Below are 19,057 nucleotides of genomic sequence, written 5' to 3' on the forward strand. Positions count from 1 at the left end.
CACAGTTCAAAGCAGAAAATTAAATTTGTAGAATATTTTAAGAATGTATTATTCATATCATATGTATGATATTTGTTTTCCTTACTGACATCATAGGTGTTCATCTATTTTCATGGGGGAAGGGTAGCGCATGAGGGAGGTTATGATGTAAATACTTAGCTAGACATGTCTGACTTCAGTAGAAGACTTAAACCAGCTGTTCTTAAATCTTTTGTTCTCAGGACACCCTTATACACCTATAAAGTACTGTTCTGCTCCCAAAGACTTCCCTTAGGGGTTATATTTACTAATATTTACCGAATTCAAAATCAAACTACAATATCAAAGTGTTAGTCGCTTCAGTCATGTCCAACTTTGTGACCCCATGGACTGAAGCATGCCAGGCTACTCTGTCCATGGGATTCTCCAGGCAACAATACTGGAGTGGTTGCCATCGCCTTCTCCAACAATATCAAAAAACACATCATTAATATCACTACTGGTTTCATTACAAAAGTTTTTAAGTACTGCAAAGCTGTGAAGCTCAGGCAAATAAAATTTCTGAAATTCTAATCTGTGCCTGTAAGTTTAATTTTATCGCTAATAACAAATACTGACTGTTTTCCTTAAAGCAATAGGCTCACTTCGATCATTTTTGAGAACATTTGCCAAATGTCTTAACTTTGATAGATATAGTGTCTCTGTCAGTGGTAGTGCTTTACGTGTACTTCCCATTTTATCACATAACATTAACAGGATATGTAATCATATATGGAGATTTCAAAAAATTAATATTTACTGCTTTATCAAATTATTCTTCAGGTGAAAATGGCTTTTTAATTTTATAACTCTGAGTATATGATAATGATAAATACAATGATACTAGTATAATTTGATGCCATGGCCTTAAGAAGCCAGCAATTTTACCTACCATTGCTTTTGTATCATCAGTGTAAATACATCAACCCAGTAAAAAGGCAAGTAACATATTAGTATAATGATGAAAACAATTTTGATCTTTTGAACATTCTTATTGATTTCTGAGAACTTGAGAGGGCTGCAGATCATACAATGAGAACCACTGATACAGTAACATACCAGACTCAATGAATAGAAATGTAAAGAATTAGAAATAGCAGCTCTTAAGACTTTGAAGGGAAAAGTTTTATTTTGACATCCCTTGTCATAGTGCTACTTAAGACTAGGTAGAAAGATTTTTTTTTTTTTTTTAGTTTGCTGATAAAAAGGTGATAGTTATTATATAAAATATCACTAACATAATTGGATAAAATCTATTTCACAAGTTTAAAGTACTTTTAACACTGTAATAACTAAAATGAAATAAATTCTTAACCAATATAACATCAGAAACTGTATCATTCCATCTTTGAAAGTCACCTGTTTAGCAATCAGACATAAATCCTATTTTTAATCTATACATATTTAATACTGAATGTTAAATTTGGGGGAGATAATGTTTCTTTCAAAATTTCCCTTAAGCTAATACAGTTTAATATGAAATATTTCATATTTCTAATATTTCAAATATAAATACACAGAGAATATTCTGAAAATAATCTCTAAATCTTTGAAAACTTACCAAAACTTTGCTGTATATTAACTTTAAAAATCTATAACAACTGCTATGATGGGTAGGATATTAAAATAAACAACTTTTTAAATAAACTTTAAATTATTTCTAAAGGAAGCAGTGAAAGCCTAAGTGTTATATATTAGAAAGTGGACTTTTCACCATGGTTTGGTCATAGAAATATGTGATTCAAAATTATAGCATGGTAAAAACTATGTCTTTTTATCTTTAACCACGGTTCAGAATATGAGTCTTTCTAGAGAAAACATTGCATCCCAATGATATTTTCTCTGTTAAAGTATCTACAGGTTTTCAATACAACAGAAGACAAAAAAAAAAAAAAGAGTAAATAACCATGAAAAAAATGTACATAGGTGAAATGAACAGATGAAAAATTAAATATTTCAAATTAATGTTTTAGAAAACAAAAGGTATCAAAGAGCAGTGAAAGTGTGTTAGTCACTCAGTTGTGTCTGACTCAGCAACACCATGAACTGTGTAGCCTGCCAGGCTCCTCTGTCCATGGAATTCTCTAGGCAAGAATACTGAAGTGGGTAGCCATTCCCTCTTCCAGGGGATCTTTGTGACCCAGGGATCAAACCTGGGTCTCCTGTATTGCAGGCAGATTTTTTACCATTTGAGCCAAAGCGCAGTGCAGAGTGCCAAACCAGAAGTTCAGAGCAAAGGTACTAAAACTAACTGTTCAAAGGAGACAATGCATGCAAAAAAAAATACAAAGGGATTTTGACCAAAATAACTAATTGGTATAAGACAAAAGGAGAAGGAATACAGTATTGGTAGACAAGCATAAAATTTCTACATGCTAGAATATAGGATTTACTATAGGAAAGGTCAGAAAGTTACAAATTAGATCATAGAAAGTATTAAATCTCCATCAAAAGCAATTTCCTGATATAAGGTCCCCTTATGCCACACCACATCTTAACTAAGTTTGGTGAAAATTTACTTAGAAAAATACACTTCAATCTTCTCATGAGGCATACTAAATGCAGAAATATGTTTTATTAAATCAAGTCCATGAAAGTTCTTTTTTTGGCTATGCAACTAGAAGGATCTTAATTCCCCAGCCTAGGAATTCAATCTGTGCACTCAGCAGTGAAAGCCAGGAGTACTGACCACTGGATCCCAAGAAAATTTCCATCCATAAAAGTTCTTACAGGGATTTCCCTGGTGGTCCAGTGGTTAAAAATCCCACCTTCCAACATAGGGGACTTGATCCCTGGTTGGGGAACTAAGATTCCACATACTGAAGAAGGGGGAGTACCTAAGCCCTAGTCACCAAAACTACTGGGTCCATACATCGCAACTAGAGAAGCCCGTGTGCCACAATGAAGAACCCACATGCCACAACTAAGACCCCACACAGCCAAATAGCTAAATCAGTGTTTTTGAAAGCTCTTACATCGATTTTTAAAGCCCACGATTTTTTGTTGTTGTTGTATAGTCACTAAGTTATGTCTGACTCTTTTGTGACCCATGGACTTGTAGCCCTTCAGGCACCTCTGTCCATGGGATTTTCCCAGGCAAGAATAGTGGAGAGGGTTGCCATTTGAGACTCCAAGGGATCTTCCGAACCCAGGGATCCAGCCTCTACTCTTGCTTGGCAGGCGGATTCTTAACCACTAAGCCACCTGGGAAACCCCCACTATTTTTACTATGTGAAGAACCTGGTATTTTAAAAAACAGTAGATTCAAATGCCTATGAAATGCTCTATAAATTTTAAAAGGCATACGATGAAAGAAAAGAACAGGAATGGATGTCTATAATATCCTGCCCTACCTCCCAATTTATGAAGAAGAAAATAATTTCAAGGGTAGCATCAGGATCTAAAGACCTAGGTACTATTACTGCCTCATTTGCTACCTATGAGAGCTAAGCAAGTAATCTCATCCATCTTACTCTGCATAATTGTTATAAATTTTTCACATGACTATTAGTCTATCTAAACTCCACAGAAATAGGGAATTTGTTTGGAGCACTGGTATGGAGCCACTAAAATGATGCCTATCTCATTGGGAGGACTCAAATAATTCTTGAATAAATAAGAGATGGTTTGAAGCTCCTTTCTTTTCAGATTCTAAAAGGTTGTAGTGTATTCGGAGAAGGGAGAGGAAGTTATATAAACGTATATTTTCTAGATATAGAAAAATAAAGTATTAGGTAGCAGGTATGACAAAATGCTATATTCATTAATATATTAAACACACTTTTATTATGATCTTTGAGTAAGAGATACTGCTGTTTACTACTATCAGATGTGTAAAATTAGGCCTTGTATCTAGGAACTTACTTTAATGTGAGAATGAAAGTATACAATAACAATAATACAGAGTAGAAGTACATAAGGTAAAGAGAGAGAGAGAAAAAAAAATCACAGGAGTTCTGAAGAGGAAGTAGAAGACAACTCCTTCCTTTAACACCAATTCCTCTTCCTACCTGAAAAGATTGTTGAATGGCATTATAGAACATGTAGATATAAGCAGAAGCAGTCACAAAAATATAAAAATAAGTAACTCTATTCAAATGTCAACTAAGTTATGAACATATACCTCCTTAACATGTCCTTAGCTAAGGAAACTCAGATTAAAAACCAAAATACAATTAGGCTAGATTCAAACCTGACTCATTTTTATCTTTTTATTTCTATATAAAAAATTCATTTTTAATCACAGCTAAGTTCTGGAACATTAAAAATGGTTTGAATAATAAATTCACATAAATATTCTGAAATTCCTTAGATGAAATGTATAAATAACTTTCATGAAGAGGGGAGAGACAGAAGGAAATGAATGTCCTTATTAAATTCATTCTTCCCTAAAGAAAATAATCTGTCAAAGTTATCGATATTCAAAGCATGACAATTTAAATTATATCTAAACTACTTTAGATGTGTGGTTTTGACCAGCTGGATATTTTATAAAATGGTGTGTGTGCATCAAATTCTTGTCTAATGCAAAGAAAGAAATGCACAAGTCTTAGAAATCACCAGGTTCAGTTTATTGCTACAGATGAGAAAACAGAAGCACAGGATCTGTATTTAAACAGCAAGTTTCTAAACATCTAACAAAAAGAGATCAGTTATACAATTAACAAGTTCCAATATTCTTCCTACCAGTAAAAGAGGCTGTTGTTTCACTTTGCTTTAGAAAAGCTAACTTTAAATTCTGTATTTAAGGGATAAAGCTGCCATCACCTGAACCCAATTTTCAATTAAAAAAAGTGAGACAACTAAACATTATGTGCCCCTGATTTATGCAACATAAAATATCAGTACCTCCTATGAAGTACTGTTGCCTCCTTGAATTAACTTCTAGTTTATAAAAATTATTAAGGCAAGTATCTGGAACAAATTAAATTGGGGCTTCTCAATTTTGGCATCGCTGACATTATGAGCCAGATAATTCTTTGTTGTTGGGAGCTGTCCTATACACTTCAGGATGTTTAGCAGCATCCCTGGCCTCTACCCACTAGGTGCCAATAGCAATCCTATCACAAGTTGCAACACCAAAAGTATCTCCAGACAGTGCCAAATGTCCCCTTGGAGGAAATAACAAAAACAAAATATTCTAGGGATGGGAAGTTGAGAACCACTGAGTTCAACAGAAGCAAACAAAAACAACTAAACAGAACATGTTTTAAAAGAGAGAGAAAGACAGTAAAAGGGAAGAACTGTTCTAAATTAGAGACATTCCAGAGACATAACCAGCAAAATAATATAGACCTTACTTGAAATTTTCAAGGCAAATCAAGAAATCTGAATATGAGTTGGGTATTAAATAGTATAAAGGAATCAATCTGGTTAGGTAAGAAACTGCTCTTATATTTTAGAGATGCATGCTGGGAGTATACACAAATACTGTCAGGAATTTGTCATAAACTATTTCAGGAAAACTAAAGTTGTATAGCAAATTCTTGATAATGCTAAATCTGAAAAGATTTACAGAGATTTTATTTCACTAGTCTTTATACTTTTGTGTACATTAAATCCTTTTAGTTTTTAAAAAGTTTTAGGGTGATATTTTACTACAGATGTTGCTTTTGTTTAAAAAAAATTACTTAACAGTTATTTTTTGGGGCTCCAAAATCACTGCAGACGGTGATTGCAGCCATGAAAGTAAAAGATGCTTACTCCTTGGAAGAAAAGTTATGACCAACCTAGATAGCATATTGAAAAGCAGAGACATTACTTTGCCAACAAAGGTCCGTCTAGTCAAGGGTATGGTTTCTCCAGTGGTCATGTATGGATGTGAGAGTTGGACTGTGAAGAAAGCTGAGTGCCAAAGAATTGATGCTTTTGAACTGTGGTGCTGGAGGACTCTTGAGAGTCCCTTGGACTGCAAGGAGATCCAACCAGTCCATTCTGAAGGAGATCAGCCCTGGGATTTCTCTGGAAGGATTGATGCTAAAGCTGAAACTCCAGTACGTTGACCACCTCATGTGAAGAGCTGACTCATTGGAAAAGACTCTGATGCTGGGAGGGATTGGGGGCAGGAGGAGAAGGGGACGACAGAGGATGAGATGGCTGGATGGCATCACTGACTCGATGGACGTGAGTCTGAGTGAACTGCGGGAGTTGGTGATGGACAGGGAGGCCTGGCGTGCTGTGACTCATGGGGTTGCAAAGAGTCGGACAGGACTGAGCAACTGAACTGAACTGAACTAAATACTATCCAATTAACAAAGTATTTTTTTACTTTCTTCTCAAAATAAACTGAACACAAATGCTTAACAATAAAAGCCAAAGTCTTTTTAACAATGGTCAGAGGTGAATGAATTTGTTAATGCTATTAATGGAAGTCCTGGTCCTTGAATACTCAAAACACAAAGTCATGTGAAAACATGGAAATAAAGGGTCATCTGAACCGATTGTGAACATTAGCATAACATTTCAAACTAAATACTCTTCAGAACAAATATATTATCACTGCTATATTAGAGAAAAGCAGTCCATTTTATAGTACAATAAACTAGTATTCATGCCAAAGAATAAAGTGAAAGTGAAAGTGTTAGTCCCTCAGTGGTGCCTAACTCTTTGTGATCCCATGGGCTCTATAGCCCATCAGGCCCCTTTGTCCATGAAATTCTCCAGGCAAGAATATTGGAGTGGGTTGCTATTCCCTTCTTCAGGGGAACTTCTCAACCCAGGAATCGATTCCAGGTCTCCAGCATTGTAGGCAGATTCTTTACCATATGAGTCACCAGGGAAGCCAAAGAATAAGAAAATAGCGTATTTTGATTAACTAGATATCATATGTACAAATTCCATTCAATTTAACAAATATTCACTGCCAATTACATACTATGTGCAAAGTAGTAGGACACCCAAGGGAGAATGGTAATACAAAATGATTTTTTTAACAATCAATGCCTCCCACAAATATTATATAAAAAAGGCAACTCTATGTACAAATAGCTAACTGTATCAAACAAGACTGGAAAATAGAACTAAACAGATGCTAATACAGAGACTGTAAAGAGGAAGGAAAAAACATTTCCAAATGAAAATAGTAAAAAGAATAATGCTTAAAGAAGATGGAGCCTTTCAGTACTATGCGGAGAAGTCTACAGTTTATATGGTAGCTTCTGAAGAGTTTAAGCATTAAAATAGTGTTTTAGAAAGACAGAGGCCACGTGAAAGATGGTTTTAAACAGACAGGACAACAGACATAAAGAAACCAATTAGGAATTATCAATCATTTGATCAATATATCAAATGAAAGATTATGGAAAGTGGGGATAGGAAAAAGAGTCAGTCTTAAAGAGTAAACATAATTTTAAAAATGAGAATGCTAGCAACTACAGAATTTGGATATCTTGAACTTTAACACTCCCATCCTCCTATGCCATCACTATCTCAATTTATTACTGTTTTTGTTGTTCAGAAAACTACCCTCCACTTATCACTGAATGTCAAGCTGGTAACCTGAATTTCAAGATAATAATAATATCAAAAGGTCACACATAAACAGGTGAATATAAAAAAAAAGACTAATTTGAATCTAAGATAATTTATAACACTGATTGAGTAATTCTTAATAGTTTACAATATATCTTTCAAACAAGCCCAGAGAAACATAGTACTTGTTCTTCTTAGTTCTTTGAATACAGATTTATTATACATAAAATAAGAAATATATAGTCATCATAATTATTCTCTTCCATATATGATCCTGAAGCCTAATAAAAATTTCTTTGCTGTATATTTTTTATGGTCTTAAATAGGGTAAAATCCAGCTAAAATAGTACAATTCTTAATAAAGACTAAACTATTCCAAAATTAGTCTATTTGGGATACACTTTTCCAGCAGTAGTAGAGTCACTGAACAGTGATTTACATATACATTAAAATAAAATAAGAAAACAAATAAGAGCCCACTTAAAAGTCCCTGGAAAAAGAATATCAACAAAGACCCGGACATTACGGTACTGGTATCTTAAGATTAAAACAAATAAAACTAAAGAAAATTTGACTAAAATAAACTTAGCTTTCAAAAGTCTACTCATTGATTTATGATTGATTTATATCTACATTCTTTCATTCATACTTATCTATCCTTCTAATAAATTTCAGTCAAGACCTGGGAATATGCTGAGAATCAGTGGTATACAGAAAAACAAAGCACTGTTATCACAGAGCTCAATAGTACAACATGATTTCTTTTCTTATGCTTCAAAGTACTTATCTGCCTGCAATAGCTCACTATGAAATTACAATAGTTTAGTGTGTGAAAATTTGGAAATTACAAACTTTATAAAGTGGACAAATTATTAATGGTTAAAATATGTAAAAATTCTATGGAATTCACATATCTAGAGTTTGTAAGTAGATTTTTTGCTAATAAAATTAAAGATACATATTATTTCAAAGATTTCCTTAAATCCAATAACAACAGTACAAAGCTATTTAGTTATAAATTTAGCCTACTTCTGGTATATATCATTATTCATCAATTATCATAAAAAGAGCCTCAAAATAAAACAATTTCTTGTAAGATGGCATTAAAATGTACATGCAAATATACATACACATACAGATTAAACACACACATACAGATCACACACACACACACACACACACACACACACACACCCTAGAGTCATAACCTGGTAAAATTTACTTCTCAAATACAAAACTAAATGCTAGAAGACAATCTGAAAAGAAACGAAGCACAATTAATTTTTAAAAAATTCTAAACTGTAGAACAAAATAATTTCTAGACATGCAAGTACTTTGAAAATTTTAAAACCACAAACAGTTCTGAATTTAGAGAATTTATGCCTTCAACAACTAAAATGAATCCAAAAAAGGACAGCCTAGAAATCATAAGACCAAGCAGTTAAAAAAGAAATTAGTAGCATATAATCTATTGTTAACATTTCAGATAGTTGTTAATAAAAAAGGAAGCAACTAGTTACAAATACTGTTCAAATTCAATCAAATGCCTTCTGAAGAACAGGAAGAAAACATTTTTCAAACTGGGAGGGAAACAATTTTAAAAACTCAAATTAGTTAAACACAAGGGGGACAGGGTGTGGGATAATAAGAAAATGCATCTTTGCCATTAACTGTCACTATTAGGAAAAAAACAAAAACCCAAAGACTAACTTAATATAAAAGAGAGTGGAAAAATCTCTTATTTTAAAAAAATGACATATAGATTAGGATTTAAATAAGAAAAAAGGAAAAAACTCAACTACATGGTACTACAAGAGAAAAAAATCTAAAATTTTTTGTCATAAAAGTTGAAAACAGAGGTGTAAAAAAGCAATCTTAATCAAAGGTGCCATTATTAACATGAGTAAAGGAAGAATTCAAGGCAAAACATTACACAGGAAAAAAAAATTGTAATAATAATAGATACAATACACTGGGAGTGTATTGACAGCTCAACTTCTACGTACCCTGACAATGCAACACAGAAACATATAAAGTAAAAATATTATAAACTTAAGCAACTTGAAAATTCATACAACTTAGTGGGAAACTTTCCAAATACCTATCAGAAAATGAGGAAATCAAGTAGACTATACAGATATGGACAATTCAAAAATAGAATTAACAAATCATACTTATATTTCATAGTGAAACAGAACTTAGTATATCATATGAACAAAGAACATAGTCTTTGAAAGCAAAAACCTGATTATATCTTAAGCAAAGGAAAATCTCAACAGGTTTTTTAAAAGAATAACACAGGATACATCTGAGGTCCATAAAGCTAAAGGAAACTAAAAATTATCAATAAGAGGATAACACTGAAAGTGAAAGTGAAGTCGCTCAGTCATGTCTCTTTGCGACCCCATGGACTGTAGCCTACCAGGCTCCTCCCTCCATAGGATTCTCCAGGCAAGAGTACTGGAGTGGATTGCCATTTCAAAGGATAACACTACACTTGAAAATTTTAAAAGAAAAGAAAATAGCCTACTGATGAACTCTTAGAATACAGAGAAAGTGAAAACTAACATTGTGAGCATATCATTTCAAATGGAATTGGTCCCAGCAATTCTTAAAGAAAAATTTAAAGCCTTAAATATGTTCAGTATAACACAAAAAAGGTTTAAACATAAAAAGTTTCAAAAATAAAATACAAATAAAAATATATCAGTATAATTTTCAGTGATAAATATAGAAATGAAATTCAGAGATACAAAAGTAATAAAACCAAACACTACTTCTTGGGTAAGTCTGACAAGAGAAACAAGCCTTTAACAAGTCTGATTATGGAAAACCAGAGAATAAAAAAATACAAGGAATCATTAAAATTAGAGAACTAAGCACAACTGATACATCAGTAAATGGGAAAGTCTAAAAAAAAATGGATGCTTTTCTAAGAAAAGAAAACATCAAAATTACCTCAAGGAAAGGTAGAAATGTAATAGAATATATCCACAGAAGAAACCTTAACAATAGTTATATATCTACCTTTCAGAAGGAACATAACATTATTATATTATTTGCAAAGTTAATTTGGCAGTTGTATAAAAAATATAGTGCACAACACATACATGAAAGGGGATCAAGAAAACATGAAACACAATCATATGTGATCTACCCCTACCTGGAATGCTTTTGCCAATGCTTTCACCATTCTTCAGGTCTTAGTTTATATTTTACCTCCTCAGATGATAATATCAGAAGTACTCTCCTCATTTCTCTACCACACCATTCTCTTTATTTCCTCCACAGTACTACCACAGTCTAAAATTATCTTGTTCTTGAGTACTTGCTTATTATCTCTCTTCTCCATTTAAAAAAGAGAGGAACCAATCAGACTTACTCAGCGCTATCACCAGTTTGTGGCAAAGTTCCTGGCACAATGCAATATAATATTACAAGTATCCAAACACTTGCTGAATAAATACTAAAAATGAGAAACACCATTACCAATATTAGGCAAATATATTAATGTAATACACTACATTAAAATGCTAGAGGTGAAAAGAATATGTATCATCTTAACAGAAATGCATGATAAAACATATTATCTGTTACCATGGAAATACTTTTAACCCAAGAAGGATACTTTTGTTTCTGACAATGTATTCTATCAGAAATCTAAGGCATATATAAATGTAGAAGTTTAAAAATTAGAAGCATTCCATTTAAATCAGAAAAGATGTCCAAATCAGAACTAGTAGGGAACAGGTCTGGAAACCTAAGAAATGCAATAAGACCAGAAAACAAAACAAAAAATAGAGAAGTATAAATACTGAAAAAGGAAACAACAAAATGCCATCATTTTGGAGAAAACGTAATCATCCTTCTAGAAATTTCAAGAGAATCAATCGACAATTAAGTAAATGGTAAGATCAACATACAAAAATCAGTAGTTTTCCTATATACTAGCAATAACCAATTGAAAAATAAAGTGCAAAATGGAAGAAAAGATGTAATTCACGGTAACAACAAAAACTATGAAATACCCAGGAATAAACCTAACAAGAAAAATGTAAGACCTACATGAAAAAAAATAAAAATAAAAACGATAAAATTTACTAAAGGACATAAAAGAACACCTGAAGAAATGGAGAGGCATACCATGTTCCTGGATGGGAAGATTCAATAGTGTAAAGATGTCAATTCTCCCCAAATTAATCTGTAAATTCAATGCACTTCCAATCAAAATCCCAAAGGGATTTTTAATGGAACTTGACATGTTGATTCTAAAGTTCATCTGGAAGAGAAAATACACAGAAATTGCCAAAAATTTTTTGAAAAAGACAATGGGGAGGGGTGCCCTACCAGATGTCAAATATAAAATGATAATCATCAAAACAATGGAGTATTAAATCCAGAACAAACATATTTTGGACTTTTAAATTATGATACAGATGATACTTCAAGTCAGTGGGAAAAAAAGACATTGTTCAATAAATTATGTTGGGAGAATGGTTACAAAACTGAAAAATTAGTTAGGTCTCAGCCATAAAACATATATTTTAAAAATTCCAGATGAATTAAAATCTACTAGAAACATAAATAAAACTGAAGACATAGTAGAAGAAAACATAAGCGGCTAAGTTACTCTAAGAAGGCTTTTCAGGAAAAGACACAAAACCTAGAAGCTAGAAAGGAAAAGATTGATAGATTTCGACAGTATAAAAATGAAAAATCCAAAGATTCCATAAAGTAAGACAATTGACAGGTTAGCAGAAAATGTTATAAAATATGATGGTTATACTATAAACAGAATTTTAATGAAATCCTAAAATTTAAGTAAGAAAAAGGCAAACCCCACAATAGGCAAAATTATATGAGTAAGCAATTTATACAAGACATAACAAATGACGAACAAATATGCTCAACCTCACTGGCAATCAGGCAAATACAAATTAAAATGAGGTATTATTTTTTATCTATCGACAGATATTGTCTATTTTGGGGAATAATATGGTAGAATCTATAATCAACATTTAAAATGCAACTTTCGTCCTAGGAATTTAGACTGCAGAAATACTTGTATATGTCAGCAAAAAAAAAATGTACAAGAATGTTTATTACAAAACTGATTATAAAAGAAAAAATTATGTAATCCATACACCCATCAACAGAACAATAAAGGTATGAAGCAATGAACTAAAGCAGATCTACACACAAAGACTTACACCATGACTGTTTAAATGTGCCTAGTCTATTCTTTCTGTCCCTTTAATTTTCATCTCTTTAGACTTATTCATCTTTATGAAACTTAACAATGCAGTGACATTTTCCAACTTGTTTATTATCTTATTAGAATATAAATTCACTTAGGCAAGGACCATACTTTGTTCCTTGCTTTGCAAACAGAACAGGGCCTTAAAAACATTAAGCTTAAACTCAAACATATTTCCTGAATGAATACACAAACACTGATGTCAAGTATCAATACTACATTTCATTAGGTGAAAAATATAAGTCTCACAAAAGAGGCATGGTATATGTCTGTTTAAGTTGATTAAAAACAAAATATATGTATATTCAAGAAAACAAAAATTTCAAAATATATAACCCATGTGGTGATCAAGGAGTGAAATCAACAAGAGAATCCTACTTATCTGTACTCTTCTATACTCTACCGCTTACCTTATAAAAATACCAATAAAAGGACCACATAGTTTTCTACTGTGTAATCTTAGCAAATAATTTAATAATTTAGATCTTCAAAGAAAATTTAATACTTTAAATTCTAGATCCTCAAAAATATCAAGAATAACTTTCCATATTTCTAACAAAAATTACAAAAGAATCAAAAAAATTTGTATCATTTTGAGGTATACAGGATTAACTTGCTAGTATATGTAATTCAGTCTGAAACGCACATGCAACAGAAATACTTCTTAAGTAAACAGAAAAAAAAGTCTTGGCATCGGGCTTCCTGGTGCCTCAAATGGTAAAGAATCAGCCTGCAATGTGGGAGACCTGGGTTTGATCCCTGGGTTGGGAAGATCACCTGGAGGAGGGCATGACAACCCACTCCAGTATTCTTGCCTGGAGAATTCCATGGACAGAGGAGCCTGGCGGGCTATACATTTCATGGGGTCACAGAGAGATAGGACTGAGCAACTAAGCACAGCACAGCTTGACATCAGTATTAAGTCACTCTAAGATTCAGTTACAGCAACAGCTTGTTTTCCCAAGAGAAGTAAAATCAGGAGAACACTGTATTTCCCTCCATTCTTTTTCTTCCTGTAGCCAATTAAGTTTCTTTGAAAATCAGGTTTATCAAAGTATAAGTTAGAATAAAGTTCACCCATTTTTAGTTGTATAAATCTATTGCAGGGAAGATTGCAAGGGAAGGGTTAGTCGCTCAGTTGTGTCAGACTCTGTGACATCATGGACTGTAGCCTGCCAGGCTTTTCTGTCCATGGAATTCTCCAGGCAAGAATACTGGGGTGGGTAGCCATTCCCTTCTCCAGGGGATCTTCCTGACACAGGGATTGAATCTGCATCTCCTGCATTGCAGGCAGATTCTTTACCATCTTGAGCCACCAGGGAAGTCCCATATAAACCTATGGATATTGGCAAATATATAGTTATGTAATTCTCACCACAATCAAGATAGACAGTATTTCTTATACTTAAAACATTTCTCCTGCTCCTTTATAGGCAATCTCTTACCACCACCCTAGTAATCATGCTTTCTGTTACTTTCATTTTTCTCTTTTCCAGAAGGAAATGGAATTATTCAAAGTTTTGAGTGCAGCCTCTTTTACAAATGCACATTGCCTTTAAAACTCATCTACTCTACAGCACACATCGCATCAGTAGTTCATTCCCTTTTATTGCTGAATACCATTCCATCATATGGATATATCACACTTTGTTTAGCTATTCATTAATGAACATTTGAGTACTAGGCTTTATGTGTGCATGTTTTCATTTCCTATGGATAAGTACACAAGAAAAAAAATGTGTTTTTAAATTTTTAAGAAAACAGCAGACTTTTATAAATGACAGTACCATTTTGCATTCCCACCTGCAATGTATGAGAGTTCTGGATGCTCTGGATTCTCACTAGCATTTGATATTGTCAGTTTTTTTCTTTATTTAATTCCTCCACTCTAGATATTAATGTAGGGCTTCCCAGGTAGCACTCATGGTAAAGAACCTGCCTGCCAATGCAGGAGACATAAGAGATGCAGGTTCAATTCCTGAGCTGGAAAGATCCCCTGGAGAAGCGCATGACAATCCACTCCAGCATTCTGAGTCTAAGCTCTAGAGCCCTAGAGATGGAACTACCGAGCCCATGTGCCAGAACTACTGAAGCACTCATGCCCTAGAGTCAGCACTCCAGAACAAGAGAAGCTTGCACACTGCAACTAGAGACAGCTTCCACTCACCACAATTAGATAAACCCTGCATGCAGCAATGAAGATCCAGTGCAGCAAAGTAAATAAATAAATAAATATGGGTCTGGAAGATCCCCAGGAGTAACGAATGGCAACCTACTCCAGTATTCTTCCTTGGAAAATTTCAAGGACAGAGGAGCCTGGCAGGCTACAGTCCACGGGACTCCAAAGAGTCAGATACCACTGAGCAACTGAGCACACAATGCAAAAGATATACAAGAATTTGAAGAGTTTGATATCAAAGATCTTAACAACTCTTACTTCCTGTGAGCCCATCCAAGAGAAAGTAGCTATAGTACATTCTAAAAATTACCCATTCTTTCCCCAACACATCTTTTTCTATTTGTGGCTCCATCTGCCTCAAATTATGGCAATAAAGGTGGGTGGAAAGAGGAGACAAGGAAAGTGGGAGGGAAAAGAAAGGGGAAAAAAAAAATCCAGCAGGACAAAGAAATAGGACATCCGGCACCTTCCAGCATGAAGTCATCTACTTTTCTGAAGAAAACATTTTCTCAATTTTCCATTACCTTATGTAAAACAGAAGGTTGAATCATTAATTCAACCTCTTCCAATCCCCTTCGTACCATTATGTAGGACTTCCCTGGTGGTCCAGTGGTTAAGAATCCGCCTGCAGATGACGGTGACAAGGGTTCAACCCTGGGTCCAGGAAGATCCCACATGCTGCAGGGCAACTAAGTCCCTTGCAACACAACGACTGAGTCTGTGTTCTAGAGCTCACACGCCGCAACTACTGAAGCCTGCGCACCCCGGAGCCTGTGCTCCACAACAAGAGAAGCCACCACAGTTAGAAGCCCATGGCCACAAGAAGAGAGGAGCCCCCACTCTCCACACCTATAGAAGGCCCATAAACAGCAATCAGGACTCAATGTGGCCAAAATTAAAACTGAAGATAACATTTTTTAAAAAGTTAAATGTAGAGGTATACCCTAGAAATTTACAATTACATTTCCCTCTCTGCTGTCATTTACTAAGATTTTCAAATGGCTAGTTTCTTCTGATCACTCAGGTTTCACTTAAATTTGTCATTCCTTAGAGTATGATTCTGTGACCCTCCTTCTCTCTGTCATGGTTCATCCCCATCACCTTGACTTCATTTTCCAATAGCAGTAATGATAATATTAACTTCTATTATTTATTTTCTAGTCAAATTACATACTGTCAGTCTTTTCAACTAAAATAAAAGTCCCAAGATAGTAGGAACTTCATCTATCTTTTCATTGCTGTAGTCTAAGCCAAGAGTAGCACACCAAGGAAGCAGTCAATAAATATTTCTTGAATTATGTCATTAAGTTATATCATTAAAGATATTTAACTTTGACAAGTCCTTTATTTTGAAACCCTGAAATACATCTCCATGCTTTCCATATTTTGTATCATCTTAAAAATATTTCTGACAGCAGAGTATCTCCATGAATTATATCTTTTTCACCTAGAGGAGTATAATTGCAATGAAAATTCATACAGTTTAGTATATATCCATTTTTGAAGCCAGAAAGACATTAAACACTAAAAATGGTCTTGTGCTAACAGAGATTGACTTATATTTTTAACCCATCATGAATTTCAGAATCCTAAAAGAGAAACACAGGAGAGCTTTTGTCTCTGTGCTGATTATAGAACAAAATAGGTTTATATTATAAAATACAGAAAGTACATTTTTGTCCAGATTATTTAAACACTGAAAAAGTCTATCATAATAGACTGGAGAATCTCCTCTTCTGAATTTTTTTACGAAATGTCAGCCAACTCAAAGATCTGCTTCTCTTCAGCATTTAAAGAGATGCAACTTTACTTCCTTGGTAGTATGGACTACAATGCTTGTGTCCCCCACAAAATCGTATGTTGAAATCTACCTCACAATGTAATGATACTGCAGTGAGGCCTTTGGGAAATAATAGGATTAGAAGTCATGAGGAAGGCACCCTCAATAATGGGATTAGTGCCCTTATAAGAGAACATGGTTCCTCTTTTTGCACTCCACCAGGTGAAAATACAAGAAGATGGCTCTCTGCAACATGAAAGAGGGTCCTCAGTAGAACCTAACATCACGCCAGCATCCTGAGATCTCAGACTTCCAGCCTCCAGAACTATGCAATGTAAATTTGTTTACAAACCACTTAATCTATGGTACTTTGTTATAGCAGCCTAAACAGACTAAGACATCTAGAGAATTAGGGGGCATATTGCTTTATATTCTGTTTAACCAGTCTTAGAGCAGTGGTTCTCAAATTTAGCTATACAGAATTAACAGAAAAAGTACTAATGCCTGGGAGATAACCTTAGATATTTAATCATGTAGGGGTATGGCTTGGGCATTAATAATTTTTAAAAGCTCCTAGGTAATGAAAATGCAAGACCAAGGTTAAACCACTGCTCAAAAGGTGAAGATTAACTAACTCCATCATGAAAGTAGCTTATATATGAAGACAGCTTCTCTTAAATGAAAGGCATTTAACGATTCTAAATGCCATTAGCTTTTCTTTATATTCAAAAACAATCAAATATTTTCTAAATCACATAAAGGGCGTCACAATCTTTCTCATGCTTTCTCTCAGTTATTAAACACATCAAAATACTTCTAACATACTCAGCACTATGCTAGGCACTGATGAATAAAGCTGGATCACTGTATTCTTGTGATCAAGCATCCACTCCTACCTTTAAGATGTTCTCACCTCAGCCACCACCATGATCACACTCTCCTTTCCATCAGGGGTTGGACTGTATCAGTCCATCAAAGAACAACTATAATGCCAAATGTACACCTTTGGAGGACTAGTGTTCAAGTTTAACTCTGTTCTTACTCAAGGATTATTCATAGAATTTAGTCAATCCTAGTCAAAAAGATGTTGATACTGTAAAGAACAGGTGCCCTGAAATACAAAATGACCTCACTAGTTAATCATCTCATTAAATAGTGCTAGGGGAAAAAGTTAAGATTCTTAACTTTTTTTCACATCATGTATCACAATATAAAATAAATTCCAGTAGGACTGGATCAAAAAATATATAGATAAATATTATCTGATCTCCAGAAGAGGAAAGATGTTTTTAAATATAAAAGAAGACATTCTTCACAAAGATACACAGGAGGGAGATGGTGAGATATATGGAGAGAGTAACTTGGAAACTTACAATATGTAAAACAGACAGTCAATGGGAATTTGTAGTGTGACTCAGGGGAAGTCAAACAGGGGCGCTCTAACAATCTAGAGAGGTGGGATGGGGGGAGATGGGAGGGGATGTTCAAGAGAGAGGGGACTTATATATACTTAATGGCTGATTCTCATTGATGTTTGACAGAAAACAACAAAATTCTGTAAAGAAATTATTCAATTAAAAAGTAAAATAAAAATCATATACATATAAAATACTCTTATATAACATGTAAATTTCCCAGAAAAAATTTATCACATTTGACAAAGATTCACATCAGTACATAGAAATTTCTTCAAAAAATAAAGCCACATTTCCTTAGAAAATGACCAACTGACATTTTAAAAATGTTTTTCCAGGAGAAAACCTAAAAATAACCCAAGTATCCAACAATATAAAAGCACAGTCAGTTATACTCTTCAGCTAGAATATTATGCAATCAACAAAATAGAAGAACGCTCAAGGTATATATATTAAAAATTAGAATATTTTGAAGTCTAGTAAAAATATATCAGATGTGAGCAAAAGACCAAGACACAAGTATTAAGATATGCTTTTTCCTTATGCTTCAAAATCTTTACAGAAAATATATATTAATGTAATTAAGGTTTCAAAATCCATATCCTTTGATCTAGAAATCTACTACAAGTTTTCTGAAATACAGAAAACACAGGAAAATATTCATTGCTAAATTATTTATAACAGCAAAAGAAAAAATTGACATATTTAAATTGATACTTCCAGAAAATATTTAAGGATACAGCAAAATATAAATATAAGGATACAGCAAAATATAAATAATGTGTGAGGAGACTTTTGCATCTGTCTTCATCAGTGATTGTTGTTCAGTTGCCAAGCAGTGTCTGACTGTTCGTGACCCCATGGACTGCAGCATGACAGGGTTCCCTGTCCTTCACCATTTCCTGGAGTTTGACCATGTTCATGTCCACTGAATCAGT

At 33.8% G+C, this 19,057-nt stretch overlaps 1 protein-coding gene across 2 annotated transcripts in view; it reads right to left on the bottom strand.

Moving 5' to 3' along the window:
* Nucleotides 1-19,057, bottom strand: part of ANKRD17 (ankyrin repeat domain 17) — a 167,422-nt gene that overhangs the window by 93,720 nt on the left and 54,645 nt on the right. The window lies entirely within an intron of this gene.

The sequence above is a fragment of the Budorcas taxicolor genome, chromosome 6 (genome assembly GCF_023091745.1).
Source record: "Budorcas taxicolor isolate Tak-1 chromosome 6, Takin1.1, whole genome shotgun sequence".
Taxonomy (NCBI): Eukaryota; Metazoa; Chordata; class Mammalia; order Artiodactyla; family Bovidae; genus Budorcas; species Budorcas taxicolor.